Source organism: Phyllostomus hastatus, unplaced genomic scaffold (assembly GCF_019186645.2).
Source record: "Phyllostomus hastatus isolate PE091 unplaced genomic scaffold, TTU_PhHast_1.1 phas_scaffold_345, whole genome shotgun sequence".
Taxonomy (NCBI): domain Eukaryota; kingdom Metazoa; phylum Chordata; class Mammalia; order Chiroptera; family Phyllostomidae; genus Phyllostomus; species Phyllostomus hastatus.
In genome coordinates, this window is record NW_025334024.1 from 30,941,418 (window position 1) to 30,957,853 (window position 16,436).

Genomic DNA, 16,436 nt, shown 5'->3' on the forward strand with positions numbered 1-16,436 from the left:
GCCTCAGTGTCCCGTCCATAAATGAACGTGACGACCGTGCCTGCCTCTTCGGGCAGGCGGTCCCGTGAGCGGGGCGGGGCGGCATGGTCAGGTGCCACAGCTGCGGCGAACGCCCATCTCCGCTCTGGCCGCCCCGAGGCGCGTGAGGTGTGTGCACGGACACGCGTGTCTGCGGTGCACCTGTGTGCCTGCATCCCAGCTGCTTCCTGGACCGAGTCCCCGGTGGCTCACGCTCCCCTGTCCCCCTCTGGTGCCAGCAGCCTGCAGGAGTCACCAGCCGGCGTGCCCCCCTCCCCCGTCACTTTCCCTCTCTCCCCTTCTCCTCCTTCTCAGGGCTGTTTTGACTGAGAATTAATTGCAGGTTGGGGGACCGGCAAGCGAGAATCAAAGCCAAGAAACTTCAAAAGGACAGGAGCACTGGCTCCCGCGTGCTGTGGGTGGGGTGGGGGGCTTCCCGTGTTTCTTCAAAGGGGGACACCAAGGATTTCCGATTGTCACCTAAAAGCTCATACGCGAAACTTTGGCAACCGAGGGGGAGAGACGCCGGTTTCCAAAACAGCGATTACACTGAACCTCTCTCCCGCGGCATGGGCCCCGAGGCCGGCGGCTGAACTTGGACTTCCTCGGGAAGGGTTAATAATCAATCTGGATCTCCTAACAAAGGAGATGCTGCCGTATTATACTGGGAAAGTTTTTTTCTTAACTGCCAGTGAAGCAGTACTAATTATTACTCCAGTGTAAATGAGGTCATTTCCTATTAAGAGAACAGAATGCTTAGCCTCGCCTTGCCAATTCATACCAACTATTTTTCACACACACTCAGCTTTTTCGTTTATTTTTTTTTTAAAAATTTGATAAAATCCATTCATTTGTATTAGAAAAGTGTAAACCGTCGCAATAATAGTCGCCCGTGATTGCCCAGATGAGCTTTTGTAATGTGTGGGTTGTTTGAATACCATGTGTTAGCTATGGAACAATTAGGCAGCTGAATGGATCTTTGCAACAATCAGATACTTTTATCTGCCTGAAAAAATACATTCCTTGGAAGTGTGCTGTGAAACCGCACATTCCGGGGGACGACGCACACTCCGTCAGGAGGACTTTTGGAAATATGTTGATCAAGGACAAAAAGACATCCAAATATCTCGTCTCCGTGTTTGCGTTTTTTTTCCACGCGAGCAGAAAGATTTAAGGAATATTGTAGCAAACAAAGGGTAATTGTTTAGCCCAGATGTTGCTTTTGCACGACAAGCAGGTTACAATGTTCCCACAGAGCTGATGAGCCCAATCAGGGAAATGATTAAAAATTGATTTTGTCCCTGTAATTACAGTATGTAAACTACTTAGCTTGGATTGCAAAGGAAGTGATTTTCTAATTACGTATATACTCTGGTGTCTAATGATTGGTTTTTTGAAGTAATGAAGAGAGAACACTAACGACTCCTTGGTGTTCTGGTGTTTAAGAAAGACCATCTTTAGAGTAAGCAGCAACAGACAAAGAGTTTAAATTGAATTTTCAACACTGTTAATGTGCACATGGATTTGTTTATTAAAGAGACAGGGACGTAATGTGATTGGCTCCGAGCAGCCTGGCTGTTTGTCACGCTCAAGCATGTGGAAACACACGCGCGGGGGGCGGCCCGGGCGGGCGGAGGCCCCGCGCGCGTCTGAGCCCCTGCACCTGGCCGGGAGCGCGGGGCTCGGGCTCCCGAGCCTCTGCCGTTTGCGTGTCCCCCGAAAGCGCTCCCACCAGCAGGTATCCGGCAGCCTCGCCATCAAAGTTACCTTTGTTTCAAGATGAAAGGGGAGGCGTCCCTGGGAAGCGCGTCTGGGCAGCCCCGCGCCCGTCGCGTCGTACCGTCTCCGGGCGTCCGGACACCTGCGTGCGCGCGCGCACACGCACCCAGGCGCGCGCCCCGCGCTCGCGGGACTCCGTGGGGTGGGCGGATGGGGTTCAGGAAAGGACGGGCTGTGCTTGAGCTCCTCCTCTGCTCCGACCCTCGGTGGCCGTGGACGGTAGCCGCTGGGCCACCGTTTCTCAGCGGGTGTGACTCGTGCCCCAGGAGGGAGGCAGTGGCTCCGAGGTGGCCCTGGGAGCAAGCACGCGGGGAGGCCAGCCCACGGGGGGACAGTGGCCATTGAGAGCACGGCTGTTGCAGTCCCCAGGGGAGGAGGCCCCAGGGCCGGCAGGGGCAGAGGGGTCGGGGAGGCGCACTGGCCAGGAGCTTCACTGCGGTTTGGGAGGGAAGCGCAGAGTAGGTGGGCAAGCGGGATTGGGATCGGCCAGTTTGGGCGGTCTGGACCAGCTCTGGGCTCAGGGGCTGTCTCCGGCTGTCAGGGGTCTGGCCCTGGAGCGACGAGGGCAGGGACAGAGGCCTGGAGTGTGAGCCCCAGGGAGGGTGGCGGGCGCGGGCCGTGGGTGGGTGGGCCTGCAGAGGACAGGCCCCCGGGCACTCAGGCACCATCTCCAGGCCCGTGGCTCCGAGCACCGTCCAGGTACCAGGTGCAGCCGGACGTGGCCGCGGGTCCCAAGGGGGCCGAGGTCGCCCGCTCCCGCGCCCCGTCCCCGCCTGGCCCCACAGAACGCCGTGCCGCTTCTCAGACAGACGCGCCCTCGTCCCCCCGCCCCAGGGCCTTCGCCCCCGCTGCCCGCTCGACCCTCGAAGTCCTTCCCTGCTTCCCGCCCTTCGTTCTGGCCTCTGGTCCGAGGTCCCGTGTCTCCCCACCCCTCACCCGGAGGAGCCCCGTCGCTCACAGCCCGACCTTCCCCCGGCAGCTTTTTGGTTTTAGGGCTTGCCGCTCGCTGGCGCACATCTCCCTTTCTGCCGTGTTTCCCGTGCAGCCGCTCGCTGGCACCAGGCCCCCCCCACCACACACAGGTGCAGGCGGTGCGTGCCGCCGGGTCCCGACACCTTCCCGGTGGCTTCCCTCTGCGGGAGTCCTCTCCCGCTGGGATGTGCGGGGACATGGGCGGTGCCGTCTGGGGCCGTGGTCACCCCTCCGAGCCCCCGGAGACAGCAGGGTCACTCAGTGCTTCCGAGCAGAACCTCTGGTCCCATGCGAGGAGTCCCGGCGTGGTGGCAGGGCCCTGGCGGGCTGAGCTGGGGGTGCCCAGAGCCCAGGAAGGGGTGCTGTGGCCCCCGCCTGCGCGCCCCTCTGGACACCAGACAGCAGGGTTCAGAGGTGCTGGCCACATGGCCAAGTCTCGTCCCCAGGTGTGTCACCTGTGGGCACACCCTTCCCTGGGCAGGGGGCTGACCGAGGTGTCCGGCTGGCTACGTCTCCGAACCCTTCCTTCCTCCCGTTTCCGGAAGGAATGCATTTGTCGCCTCCGTCCGGCTCCAGCTGCTGGGTCCCGAGCGGCCCTGGGGACAGCAGTCCTCACCCGCTGTCCGTCCTCCCTCGGGGACGCCTCTGGGGCGGGCCAGAGGCCGGGGAGGCTGAACGGAACCCACGGCCCCTCATTCCTTCTGCCCTCCCCCTGCCCCCGGCCCCCCTTCGTTCTGCCTCATCTTCCCAGCTTCCTGCCTGTCCTTCTCTCCCCCTCCCCCTCCCCCAAGGCCCCGGCCACAGCTCTGCAGCCCTCCATCCCCCCCACCCCTGAATCCGAGGGGCCGGGAGGTGCCTCAGGCAGAGGGCCCCTGCCGCCCTTCCCCCAGCTCCCTCTTTCTTCTTTCTCCACGTCGCAGCCGCCCTGCACTTCCTTCAAGGCGCCCCCACCTCTCCCATGCCAAGGTCTCCGAACCTTGACCTCCCCTGGCCCCGTCTCGGCACCTGGCCTTGCCCCTGGGTCTCCCTGCCCGGTGCCTGCTGGCCACATGCCGCTGGCCGGCTCCCTGTCCCACCAGACCCTTCACCAGTGGGACCTGCCGGCCCCCTCCCTGTCCCCTCAGCGGGGGTGTCTGGGGGAGGCAGGAACCGGTCAGGCACCTGCTTCTGGCTGTGCCACTGCGTCACCTCTCAATGCAAGTCACTCGTGCCGAAGGGGCTGGCTCTGTCCCTGAGGACGACAGAGCCACTGCCCTGGCCACCCCCTGCCCCCCGGTCCCGGCCAGGAGCCTCCCTGGGCGGACGCGGGCGCTGTGACAGCAGCAAACAGCCCCCTCTGGTCTGAGCCGGCCAGAAAGCCGGTCTTCGGCCCTGGCCGCATGTGCTCTCCTGGGGTCCCCGACTCTGAATGTGGGCTCCACTTGCCCAGGTGGGCCAGCCGCCTCCAGATACACCCAGGCGGTCAGGGGGGCCCCTGAGAGGGGGGGCCCCTGAGAGGCGCGGCCCCAGTGTGGCCACGGAACCGGTGGGGGCATCCGAGGACGGAGGCCCGCAGAGCCCGCACACCGCCCTGCGCTCCGGTGGCGGGGACAGTGGCGTTCTCGTCGCGGCAGGAAGCCCGAGGACAAGGGGGCGCAGGGCTTCCCCAGACGAGGCTCCCGGGCCGCCCCCCTCTGGACTGGGCGGAGCTTCTCCGAGGACGTTCCCTGGCTGGAAAACCCGCGTCCACCCCCCCTCCTGCCCTCTGCCCCCCAACCTAAAGAGTCTGTGCGGAGTCCCCGGGCTGGCACAGACCTGGGGGTGCGTAGCTCTGCACACTTGCAAAGGTTTCCGTGTTAAAGGAAACAGAGAAATCGAAACGGGAAAGGTAATCTGGTTGCGGAGGGAGGGAGGGAGGAGGGGAGGGTGGCGGGGGCTGTGACTTCTGCCCATCACAGGAGGTCGAGGTGTGAGGTTTCGCTTCATGTCTCCAGACCCGTAGGCAGGTCACTGTCACACTCAGAGGGGCGCGCTCACAGCTCCTCCCCGCTGGCCGGGGACCAGTCTGGCAGCGGGACGGCGCGTGGCCACCCGGGCGTTCGCTGTCCACTTCCTGGGGCGCAGCTGCCGCTGGGGGCGAGCCGGGTGCTTCTTCGGGTTTCTCCTCCGCAGACGTGTCCTCGAACCCCTCCCCGAATTCTGCCTCTGTCGTGTCACAAGGCACAGCGTCAGGGCCAGGAAGATGCTGCCTCCAAGGAAGGGACTGCGGCACGTCCCAGGAAAGCCCTTCTGTAACCGGGGACGACAGCACAGACTCTGAGCTGCTGCGGGCTGGCCCCGGCTGGCCCGGGAGAGAGCTGGGGGTCTCGGGCCGGGCCTCCTGGGCCCGCGGGACCCCAGCCGACGGCGCGGCCGCTGCGGCCACCCCGAGTGGCGTGCTGGCCTCCCTCGGGCCCTTGTCTCGTACTGCCGCCTTCCTGGTCTTGGTTGAGGAGAGGGGACTTCAGTGCCACACCACACCCCTGGGCCGGGCCACTTGGAGATTCCTGGTGTGGACCCTCGGGGGGCTGCCTGTCCCCTGAGTAGGCACGGCCGGCCTGTGGAGCTTTGGGTGGGGTGCTGGCTTACAACAGGTGGCTCCTTGAACCGGGGAGAACAGAACCCGGGAGGACGTCCTCAGGCCCTTCCTTTTAGCACCCCAGCGGGCGGGCCGGGGAGGGAGGGGCTGGCCTGCCCGTTCTTCTTCCTTCTGTCCGTCCAGCGAGGAGCAGGCGCGGCGCCCCTCCCCCCGCCTGCAGGTGGCAGCCCTCCATCCAGAGAACCCGGGCAGGTCGGCTTCCTTGCGGCCACCACCGCACATTCCCGTGTTCACGCTGCCCAGTGACCGGGCCGGGGGGCTCCCAGGCAGCGTCAGGCCCGAGCCAGCCCAGCCCGCTGTTGGCTCGGACGGGACGGGGCTGCCTCCCCGCCCCGTGGCAGCGGCCGTGTCCACGCCACACGTTTCTAACGGCTCTTGTTTTCGCAGCTCCTGCCCAGCGCGGCGCCGAGAGCACCCTTCAGCCGGGGCGGAGCTTCGCTGCGCTGAGACCTGCCCGGTAAGGAACGCGCTTCGTCGCTGGCTGGTGTCTGGGTGGCCGTCGGTGGGGGGCCAGGCTGCCCCGTCTGGGTGGGCGTGGTATTCTCCCTGCCGCCCGCATCCCTCCGTGGACAGAGGGGCTGTGGAGGAGCTTCTGGGTTCAAGGTCTCGGGTCCAGCCCGGGGCTCCAGGCGGGGTGACTGGGCCACGTCCACGTGTGGGCCGGGCTGGCATCTTTCTCTCCTGGGCCACGTCTGTAAGAGTCGCGGCCCGGCAGCCGACATTGGATGAGAACGGGCGGGCGGGCGGGCTGCTGCCTGGGTCAGTGTCGCCACGGCTCGCCACGTGGCTCCGTGGCCTGGCCCAGGCCTGGGGGACACCTCCATCAGACCCGGGAGTCAGCCTCCATCGTGGAGGATTTTCCGGGCGTCGGAGCCGATAAAACCTTAAATCTCACCCAGAGGGGCCAGCGGCTGCCTGGGCTCCCTCCTGTCACGGTGAGCGCCCCTCGGGCCTGACCAGCCAGCCTGCCTCCCCCCGGCCTTGGGCCTCGGGGGTCCCAACGTGCACCGGGGCGGGGGGCGTGGACGGCAGGACGGCGCGCTCGGGGACTAATCTCGGCGCCTGCTGAGTGTGCGTTTCCTTGCCTGCGACTCTGTCTGGTGGGAGAAGGGCTCGTCCGCGACTCGGTGGGTATTACTGACCACGGATTACTCTTATTTGGGTTTTTACACAACAGTTCTATTAGAAATTTGCTGTTTTATTCTTACCTTCTTAGTAAAAATCCTTTTATCACACAATGGGTAATTTATATCCATTACCAGGCCTTTCAATCCTTTTCAGCGGGGCTGTCAGTGCCGTTGGCACCGCCGTGATTAATGTGATCTAATAATAGTGTGCCGTTATATTACCTTAGTAAAACACGCACCAACATCCTATTCGGATCTACCAAATTCATAGCTTCCTATAATATTTTTGTTGAAAGACAGGATTACTATTTTTCAAAGCCGATTCCCCCCCCCTTTAACATTTTTAATGAAATTCACCAGTCTTGGCCTTGGCGACCCAGGCGTGTGCCTGGGCTGGGTGGGCAAACGGGACCAGGCAGGGCGGGGCGGTGCTGGGCGCTCCCACGCGCGGCCGGATTGGTGCCGGCCTGGCCGCCGTGGGGCCCGGTTCGCGGTCCCTCCTGACACGTGGCGAGGAAGGTGGGCCGCAGATCACAAGGCACACGAGTGAGTCATTGGGCTGGAAGGGTCCTTTCTCCTGGGCTCCTGCCCCAGGCAGCTGGTGGCTGGGGGAGGGGGACCACAGAGCCGCAGGGAGCAGCCCAGAACCCTCTCTGGGGAGGGGCCTCTGTGACTCGCGCCTCCGCCCACCAGCCCCGGGGTCTCAGGCTTCTCCGCCTCCCACCGTGGGTGCGTCGGGCAGGCCGGTTCCGGCGGTGGGGGCCTGGCCCCCGCGGGAAGATGTGTAGCAGCCTCTCTGGCCTCTGCCCACAGGATGCTGGGTGTGTCTCCTGTCCCCGTTGTAACAACCAAACGCGTCCCCAGAAATGACCGCCCGTCACCCGGGGGCCACAGTCCCCCCTCCGAGAACCCCCCGTGTGCTGTGACGGGCGCGCAGCAGGTGTTTTGGGGTGCGGGGAATCCCGCGCCGAGGGCCCCTGGGGACGTCTGTGGAGGGGGGGCAGACGCAGGGGGGAGGGCTGCAGCACGCCGCGTCCGGTTCCCGGTGAGACGCAGCTTCCTCCTCCCTCTGCCCGCCCCGCCCCCCCCACCCCCGGCACGGTCGCTCTGCCGGGCCCCAGCGAGGGCCCGAGTCTTATCTTCTCCCACTTAAAACCCATTATAATCACTTCGTGATTGATAACATTCCACCTTTTCAAAGGGCTTTAAAATCTGTGTCAACCAAGGATGACATTATTGTCGTGCAGGCGAGATGTATTCAAACAATTACACACTCAAGTCGAAGTGGGGGGGGGGTTGTCCTTTTCTCCCGGTGCCTTTGCGAGGTGGCCGCGCCTCAGCCCCGGCGGCCCCGCAGGAAGACCCTCGCGGAGAACCCGCTCGCTCCGCCCTGGCCCCCCGCTTGGCTCTGAGGGCAGGGGCAGCATTTCGGCTTCTCCAGGCCGGAGGGCGGGGAGGGGGGAGAGGCTGCGAGCACAGGAGGGGGCAGGGAAAGAAGGGGAGAGGGATCCTTGTTTGTGGTTCAGAACAAAGATCATTTCTACTCACGGGCTTGAAACAGGCCGCCAACTGAAATCGGGAGAAGTATTTTGAACTCAAAATTCGTATCGAGATGCTTGGACCTGGGTCCGTGTGCACCCACCTCCATCTGCACGTTCAAAGAGGGAGTAGGTGGGAAGTACAGCTTTGTTGGCGAAGGTGTCGCCTGTCGTGGGCGCCCTCGGTGACGCCGTCCTGTCGGGATGCGTCTCGGCGCCCTCGGCGTCTCCGTCTGAGTGGCTCCCGGTTGTGGCTGCAGCTGATCCCCGACGGTGGCAGCAGGTCGATGGCGCTGCCGTGCCTCCCTCTGAGGGGGTTTCGGAGGTGCCGCCGTGTCGGGTGCGCCGTGGAGACTTGCGCGGTTGCTGGCGTCCGGTCTGTCTCCCCTGCTGTGCTGCAGACCGGGAGGGGGTGGGGTCTTCTCTGCTCTGTTCAGTGTCATTTCCCCAATTCCCAGGATGGGGCCTGATTCATAGGAGGTTCTCAGGGAAGCTTTCTTGACTAGAAGGGTGGATAGGTGGGTGCATGAATGGGTGGGTGAATGGTTGATGATGGGTGGATAGATGGATGGTGGATGAGTAGGTGATTGGATGGGTGGATGGATGGATGGTGGATGGATGGATGGTGGATGGATGGGTGGGTGGTTGGATGGTGGGACTCTCTCTTCAGCCCTAACAGAACCTTGGAACAGCAGGCCCAGTGGCCCAAATGAAATCTCTTTTTATCATTTCGTCACTCCTTCCCTCCCAATCATTTTTCCCCCATCAAGATGGTCAGTTACAGAAATATATTCTCAGCAATCTCTCCATTTTAATCCAGCTTTTACAACAGAAAAAACATATCTGGGACTGTGCCAGGCCACCTCGTCAGCTGACACCGTGCGGGGGCCGTGCGGTGCAGGTGTCCCTCCGAGTCCACGCAGCGCGCACAGATGGCCGAGGACGTGGGGCGGGGGGAGAAGGGGGCCACTCTCGGGGGGACGTGGACAGGGGCTCCGGAGGCTCGGGAGCCACAGGCCGGGTGGGCTGTCCCCTGCGAGACCCGTGAGACTCTGCACGTCCCCTGCCCTTCAGGGTCGGTCCTGTAGAGGCCCTCCTGCCTGCTCTTCAGGCCGGCCACGCGTGAGGTCTTTGGGGTGGGCGGAGCTCAGCCCCGGGGGGCCCCGAGTGCAGGCGCGGAGGGTGCCCGTCCCCTGGGACACTTACTTCCAGCGTTGAGGACACCAAGTCACCCCAGCCGGGACTGCTGAGTGATCGCACCCGTAAAGTAACACCTGGCTCCCGGCAGGCACCGGGCGCCTGTGCGCTGCTGCTGTGCTCGCCAGCAGTCCCGTGCTCTCTGTTCGGCCTTCCCGGTCCCTTTCTCCCTCTTCATTCAAGGTCACGGAAAGTACAAGCCGTTGTTAGGTCGTTAGCCTTCCCCCCTCAGACGCTCAGCAGGGCTCGGAGCCCCAGGACGTGGCCAGGCGGGCGGCCTGCCCGGCACCCCGGGGACTGTGGTCGGCAAGTTCCGAGGCGTCAGCGGGGCGGTGACGGGAGGGCGGTGACAGGAGGGCGGGAGCTTCCCGAGTCAGCTTCCCCGCCCCCACCCCCGTGGAGGCACGCTGCTGACACTCCGCAGGGGCCTGGGGCCGACTTGCCGTGCGGAGTGCATTCCCCGGGAGCGTGCCACGTGGCCACGGTGGGTGGGGACACCCCGCCCGCGCACGTGAGGGGCGGGCCTCCGGGTGTTCCTCCCGCCCCCTTGCGAGTGACGCCGCCCCACATCGTGGCCCGATTTTATAGTTTTAGCGTTCGGCGAGATTTCGTGTTTTGCTTTTGGTTTATTATGTATGCAAATGTCTTGCTGATAAATTACATGTGTAATTGTACCATCGTAGCCACTGCTAGTCAGAGCCAACATGTAATTAAACCCACCCCTGAAGCCACTGAACTTGCCCGTCCCTGACATGATCGCTGGCCACTCCGAGCAGGCGGTGGCCCCTGAACGCGCCGGCCCGGGGGCGGCCCTGTGCGCCCCGGGCGCCCGCACACCCGTGCGAGGGCAGACTCCCTCCACACAGCGCCGCGAGCTCGGAGGGGCCTCGGGGTGGGGCTCCGGGGGTCTCTCGGTCTCTGCGTGTGGGCCCGGGTGGCCCCAGAGCGGGTGCCCGGCGAGGACCCGGATGCTCTAGCCTGAGACTCTGTTCACTTGCTGCGGACCCTCTTTGCACACAGGACTCCTTTTCCTGGGGCCGGGGGGCGGGGCCAGTGCCCTAGGCCGCTCTGCGCCCTCCCCCAGCGGTGGGTGGGCTGAGACCTGTGGGGCTCGCCCCCGCGCGAGCGGCTGCTTTCTTATGCTGGCATTTAAAAACACTCACGAGCCGTGCGGAAGTGCACGCACCGTAAAATTTACTGTCCTGGCCGTGGCTAAGTGCACAGCTCGGGGGCACTAAAGTGCGTCCCCGCTCAGGTGCGCTGTCCCCGCTGTCTGCCCCCCGGAGCCCTCCCCTCTTCCCAGACGGAACCTCGGCCCCCCCACGCCCACCCCCCGGTGACCGCCACCTACTTCCTGTCTTAATTCACCGAAGGACTGGAGGGGCCTCAGGTGAGGGGCCTCACCCGGGGTGTGTCCTGTTGTGACTGGCTTCCTTCGCTCAGCGTGACGTCCTAAGGGCCCCTCCGTGTGGCAGCAGGCGACAGGGTGTCCTTCCTTCTCGGGGCTGACGGACACCCCACGTGGTGTGAACATGCCTGTGTGTGTGTGTGTGTGTGTGTTATACACGCCGCCTTTTGGGTACCCGTCACCCGTCCGTGGACACCCGGGTTGCTCCCACCTTTTGGCTTTTGTGAGTGGTGCCGCTGTGACCATGGGCGCATAGACAGTTCTTCTCAAGGCCCCGCTTCTGGTGCTTTCGGGCGCGTGCCCCGGAGCGGGGTCCCTGGCCCCTGCGGCAGCACCTCCCTGTTTACTTTACATTTTTTTTGGTGGAACAGCCGCGCTGTTCCCACGGCCTGCCCCGTTTCACCTTCCCGGCAGCACGCAGAGTTCCGGTCTCCCCGAATCTTCGCCAGCGCTTGCTTTTTCGTTTTTGTTTTTTCTCTTTTTTGTTTTTTTTCCTTTACCGTAGCCCTGCAGATGGGTAGGAGGTCGCAGCTCCTCGTGGGTCTGCCTGTTCCTGCATGGTCTGCACACAGAGACGGACGTTCACTTCTCTACAGGCCTGACCAGACACCGCAAGAAAGGGGGCGCGGCACGGCACGGGACGAGGGCGGCTGTCCCCCAGCATCTGCGGGGGGTGGGTCCTGGGGCCACGCGGCCACTGAGTCCCACGGGTGCGTGTCTCCCACGCAAGGACGCGATGCCCCTGCCTGCCTGGGGTCTTCGCCAGACCGCCGACAGCACCTGACACAACGCAGCGCCGTGCAAGCGGGTGTTAGGCCGCGCGTGCGGGGGACGATGACGGGAAAGTGGGGTCTGCACGCGCTCCGTGCCCACGCAGCCGCTGAAGGCCCCACCGCATGCGCGGGTCGGACCAAAGCCGCGTTTTTTTGTCCAGACATTTTGGGTCCGCCGTTGGTCCAACCCTCCAGTGTGGACTCCGAGGATGTGGGGGCGGAGGGGGGTGACTGCATGTGCAATGCAGATTTCGGTGTTTGTAGAAAACGTGTTCTGGGCACACAGGCGCCCCGTGCATTTCCACGCCACCTGTGCTCCTCGCGCGCCCCCAGGCGGCGCTGGGCGGTTGGGGCGGAGACGCTGGACCTGGAAGCCTCAAGTATGTCCTCCTGCTCCTTCCCAGAGAGCCGGCCAGCCCCGCCCTGGGGTGGGGGCCGCTCCCCTGCTCTCGTTGAGCCCCCTCAGCAGCCCCCTTTGCAGGGGAGCCTTGGCTGGGAAGAGGTGTGGGAGCGGGGAAAGTGGGGTGCACTTGATGGGGTGCTGTTTGAAGAAAAGTGTCCACGTTGGATGTTTCTGCCCCAAAGCCATTTTTACTTATTTTTTCCTAAGTCGTGAAGGAAGATAAGCAGGATTTCCCCGTGTTCACGTGTGTGGATTGTTTCACGCCTCAGAGTAGTGACTAGCAGAAGCGACGGTCTTGGGAGTGAGCTGGACCCACCGGGGCCGCTCCTGGCCCCTCAGGAAATGCCGAGGGAGGTGGCAGAGGGCAGGCACCATAGAGGTGTGCGCTGGGGTCCCCCCTGCCCCCCCGGGCCCCGGTGTGTATGTCTTCAAACAGGACGCCAGTGTTTCCGGAGACGGGCACCCCAAGTATTGTCCAGTCTCTGGTCCCGAGGGAGGGTTCTGAGGGCAGCGTGCTACGGAGGGTGGGGGGCTACCCCCCCCCCCCAAAGAGGAGGCCGTTCCGACGTCTCGGCCACTGGAGCCGCCGGGCCCAGCAGCCTCAGGCTCCCCCTCCTGGGGGCCGGCGGCGTCTCACAGGCCCCCAGGGGTGCTGGGGGGAGGGCAGGTTCTGACGCAGCAGCAGCTCCGGGGACGGAGGTCCCCGAGCAGCAGGGACGAGCTGGCCATCTCCCACCGCGGCTCTGACGGTCACCGCCCCGGGGGGGGGCCCTCTAGGACCTGCCAGGGACCGGACCCCCCGCCGACCAGTCACGTCAGGACTCTCCTTGAGGGGGGACGTTGAGGGGGCTCGCGTGTTGCCTGGGTACGAACCGCTGGCATCCGGGCCCTGCCACTGCTCGGAGGGCCTCAGAAACTCCACGTGGGGCCCCGGCCCCGTGCTGATTCGGAAGGGTGGGGTGAGGTCCGAGAATTTGCATCGCTAAAGGCTCCACAGCAGTGTCACCCCTGCACTCGGAGACCCCCCCCCCCCGCACCTCGTCTGATGCCACCAGCGGAGCTGTGGGTCCCTGTGCGGACCCTGGCGGGCGGGCGCTGGCGGCTCCTGGAGACCCGCCGCCCGGGGCCACAGGTGAGCCGCGGTCTCACGAGCTCCCGCGTGCAGGAGGCGGGTGGGAGCGTGTGTACAGACCCCGCGGGGAGGGCAGGGGACGGAGGCTCCTCCCGGCCGTCTCTGCTGGCGGACGCCCGGGCGCTGCCTGGCTGCGGTGGGAGTTCTGTGGGCACCTCCGCCCTCCGCCCCCCCCCCCCAGGGAGGCCCCCGTGGGGCTGGCCGGTGTGGGGGCGCTGGAGTCCCACGTGGCAGCTGGTCGCGCCTGGGGACTGTTTACCAAGTGCCAGGCACCGGCCTCGGTCTGTCCCCATGACCTCACCGGGCGCGCCCGGCGGCCCCGTGACACAGCGCTGTGTTCGCCCCGCTCTGCGTGCGGCTCACGTGCTCCACGCCGCTGCCTCCCACACTAACGCGGCGGAGGAGCACGGCTTCTCGCGGGCGGCGGGGGAGAGGGGTCACTGCTGGAAGGGCCCTGGGGCGTGGTGGCCCCGCTGGCCCTCGCAGGTGCTCCGGGACGCGTGCGGATCCGCGGCCACGGCCGAGACGGTGGACCTGGGCCAGGCGGCGGAGGCCGGAGCGCCTGCCCCTCGAAAGAGGTCGCGGCGGTTGCGCTTCGTGGGCAGCGTCCCAGCTGGCCGGGGCCTCCCGGGGAGCCAGCCAGGGAACCTGCTCCCCGCGAGGCCCTCTTCCTTCGGCCCTTAACGGCGCAGCTATGAGGGGAGGGGGGCCTGGGAAGCAGCCGGGGAGAGGCACGGCGGTCTCTCTGGGCCCAGGTCCTGCTTCCGGGGCTGCTGCTCAGCCTGCCCTCTGCCCCCTGCCCCCCGGGGGGCCGTGCCCAACACACGGGGGTTCCGCTGAGGCGTCCTGTTCCAGCTGGCCCTCCTCCTGTTCCCCTGGTCGGCCACAGGCTGGGGGTGGGAGGCGTCCGAGTAGCACCTGGGCCCTTTACGGGGAGAGGGGGCTGCCCTCTCGGCCCTCGTCTGAGCCACCTGCCGTCTGCCCCGCCTGTGCCGGCCCTGGCCCTCCCCATTGTGCCTCGGGCCGGTGCTTGGCAGCAGAGAGAGGGCGGGGCAGCCCAGCTCAACGCACAGGAGCTCCCTGGGGTGGGGGGTTGGCGACGCTGGGCCGCAGGGCGGGGAAGACCCTCCACAGGAGATGCACCATGTCGCCTCTCGCCCAGGAGGGCGGGCCCAGGCACGTGCCCTCCTGTCCGTGGGCCCGCCGCGGCCGTGGGGTGGGGTGGGCCCGCCGAAGGGCTGAGGGAGGTTCGGCTTCGAGGCCGAGGGGCCCCTCGTCACCAGGTCACCCTAGGAGCCACCGGAGCCTCCTCGTGTGCCCAGCGAGGACGCGCCTGGGGGTTCACCCCCACGGTGACCGAGGTCCAACGTGAGCTCTTTTCTTCATAGAACGTTTTGACTCCGCGTCGCCCCTTGTTTGAACTCTGGAGGCTTAGATGACGGAACTTCCAAAAGAGGGCTCACGGTCAGACGGCCGTCCTGCTCTGGGGTGCAGCTGCGTCGTCTCGTGAGAGAGGAGACGACCCTTTCCCCTCCGTGGAGACACGGGTGCCCCCTGCCATGGGGGGCCAGCGCCCCGCTGTGTCTGCGGGCAGGCCAGGGCGCGGCGGAGGGCGTTGTGTCGGGGTTGCAGGGAGGCGCCGGCTCAGGTGCTGGAGTGGCGTGCACTGGGGTGGCACTGCCCCCCCTGCCCCAGGTGGCCCTCTGTGCAGGCCCCCCAGGGGGTGAGTTGGCTTTGCCAGGCACGTGTGTGTCTGGGGCCAGGCGGCAGGAGCCTGCTGGCCTTGATGCCCATGCCTTCAGAGTCTGACTTCTCCCCAGAGACCGCGTGCCCACCAGCACCTCCCGGGTGCCCCCCACCCCGTCCCCTTTGGAATAGTGGACTAGTCCTGGGCAGCTGTTAGGAATCTGAGCCAGACCCAGCCCTGGGGTGCCTCTGGCCAGAGGAGGCATGCCTGGGCTGTCCCCTGGGGTGTCATATACTACATGACACTCTGGCCCTGTTCCCTGTCAGGCAGGGCAGGCTCACCTGCGTGTGCACTTGGCACTTCCGGTCTCACCTGGGGCCTCTCGGAGGGAGGGGTCCCTGTCCACACCCCCCCCCCCAACAGTCGAACACAGCCCCCCCGCTGGCTGTCTGAATGAGGTTCCCTAACGCCGGCGGCTCTGGGTGGCGGCCTTGGCATTGTCGGCTACAGAAGAGCAGTGTGCGAACTCCTTCATCTGGTGCCGCTCCAAAGACGCTCTTGTGACCTGGGAGACTTGGGACGGGGAATGGACCCCAGCGGTGGTCTCAGAACTTGGGGGGCAGCTGCTCCCCGGGCAGGGTCCTGGCCCAGACGGGGAGGTGCGCTGCTTGGGGGGCCGCAGGGGGGCTGGGAGTCTCCGTTTCCCCCAACCCCACTGGCATTGCAGGTGCTCGGGGCTCGTACGAACCCCGGGCCTGCCCTTGGGTGGGTGGACATCGCCCCGGCCTGGCCTTTGGAAGCCTGGACTCCAGTAGCTTCTTTCATGCCTCTCAGCTGGGGAACGTGGGGTCAAACGTTCTGGGTTTCTGGATGCCAATTTTCTCAGCCATAAAATGAGAAATGAGTTCTCTATGGTTCCTGGGAGTCCCCTCAATTGTGGAGTTCTAGCACATTACAAACAAGCTGCGTTTCTGGCCTGGAAAATCGCAGTCTCCCCTGATGGGGCCTGGAGGGCGGAGGGGGAAGCCTCCACGGGCGTGGGCTGCGCCACGGGAGGCGACGGCTGCGGAGTCGCCGAGGCGGCCTCGACGGGAGGACCGGGCGTGTTTGCCGAAGTCTCGGCCTCGAACCGCCCGGGCGCTCCCTGGGCACCGGCGCGCCGGGCCCCGTCGGCTGCGACTGCCTTGCGATCCACCCACCCGATCGCTTCTGTGACTGGCAGCACTCAATGGGAGCGGCTCATTTAAATAAGCAACATCTGGACATTATTATTTTTAGGGATTTCTCATCTGTTTGCTTGAAATCTGGGGCCTTTATGAATTTTGCATGAATATTCTTTTATATTCGCATCGGCCATCGAGACGCCAAGAGATAGCCAAAAACCGGCGTCCGGCGAGGCTTCGGTGCCGTGCGTGCGTGTGTTTTAAACAGCAAAACGATTGTGGGGGAGGGAAGGCACCCCAGGCGGCCGGGAGCGGGGGCGGGGGGACCCGCTCACCCTCCGAGGGGAGGGGGCAGGGGAGCTGGACTGTTTAAAGCCACCGCAGAAAGAAAGAAGGTTCTGATCTTGCATGCACTAAGAGGCTGTTTTAAAACGGTACACTCTGGGACCAGCGATGCCGGAGCAGGACTCTCTCGGTTTCTTGGAAGAACCGGGGTTAGACCGACGCCCTGGGGGCGGGTCTGGCCAGACCAGCCGCCGTCCCTGCGCGGGGTGAGGCGCTGCGTCGATTTTTATTATGAGTGAGAGAGGAAGAGGCGCCGCCCCCGCGCGCGTTCGGACCA

General features: G+C 64.9%; 1 protein-coding gene across 1 annotated transcript in view; it reads left to right on the plus strand.

The window, feature by feature from the left end:
* ZNF536 (zinc finger protein 536) overlaps nt 1-16,436 on the plus strand; it is a 312,709-nt gene that overhangs the window by 40,148 nt on the left and 256,125 nt on the right. The window contains exon 2 of the mRNA XM_045818413.1: nt 5,774-5,843. The gene's annotated coding sequence lies outside the window, so the exon portion shown is untranslated. The remainder of the gene's footprint in view (nt 1-5,773; nt 5,844-16,436) is intronic.